The following is an 881-nucleotide window of genomic DNA, read 5'->3' as shown; positions in this document are numbered from 1 at the left end:
GAGAAATGAAATAAGATACAGTGGAACTCCAAAACATCTGGAAGCAGACTTTACAGTGGAAACCTTTACAGACCAGAGAGAGTGTCATATATCTAAACTGTGGAAGGAAAAATCTTTTACACTAGAATAGTATGTCTGATGAAAATATCCTTTAAGCATGAAGGAGAAATAAAGACTTTCCCAGACAAAGAAAAGCTGTAGGATTTCATCAACACCAGACCTGTTCTACAAGAAGTGCTAAGGGATTATTTCAATTAGAAAAAAACATGTTTGCTTCAGCAGCACATATACTAAAATTGAAATGATACAGAGAAGATTAGCATGGCCCTGCACAAGATTGACATGCAAATTTGTGAAGCATTCCATATTTTTTCATGACCAAGAACCCAAAAGCAAATGTATTAAAAACAAAGAAAAATAGTTGGGACTTAATTAAACTAAAGAGCTTTTGCACGGCAAAAGGAACAGTCAGTGGAGTAAACAGATAACCCACAGAGTGAGAGAAAATCTTCATACTCTATACATCTGACAAAGGACTAATATCCAGAATCTACAAGGAACTCAAAGAAATCGGTAAGGAAAAAACAAACAATCCCATCAAGAAGTGGGCTAAGAACAGGAACAGACAATTCTCAGAAGAAGATATACAAATGGCCAACAAACATATGAGAAAATGCTCGACATCACTAATGATCCTGGAAATGCAAATCAAAACCACAATGCAATACCACATTACTCCTGCAATGATACACAGAAAAATACATAATATTATAACACTGTAACTATGTTGTTTAAATTGCTCATATCCTGAGTAGAAAGACTAAAAGATGAACCACTCAAAGATAATAACTACAACTTTTTAAGACATAGTAGAAGAAGAT

General features: G+C 34.3%; 1 non-coding gene across 1 annotated transcript; it reads left to right on the top strand.

The window, feature by feature from the left end:
- Positions 1 to 270: 270 nt before the first annotated feature.
- Positions 271 to 372, top strand: LOC126963537 (U6 spliceosomal RNA). Its single transcript, XR_007729153.1, has one exon. It is a non-coding gene; the product is annotated as a U6 spliceosomal RNA (small nuclear RNA).
- Positions 373 to 881: the final 509 nt, after the last annotated feature.

Source organism: Macaca thibetana, chromosome 9, assembly GCF_024542745.1.
Source record: "Macaca thibetana thibetana isolate TM-01 chromosome 9, ASM2454274v1, whole genome shotgun sequence".
Classification (NCBI taxonomy): Eukaryota; Metazoa; Chordata; class Mammalia; order Primates; family Cercopithecidae; genus Macaca; species Macaca thibetana.
Note: the sequence above shows the minus strand (reverse complement) of the source record. Positions and strands in the feature narration are given on the sequence as shown.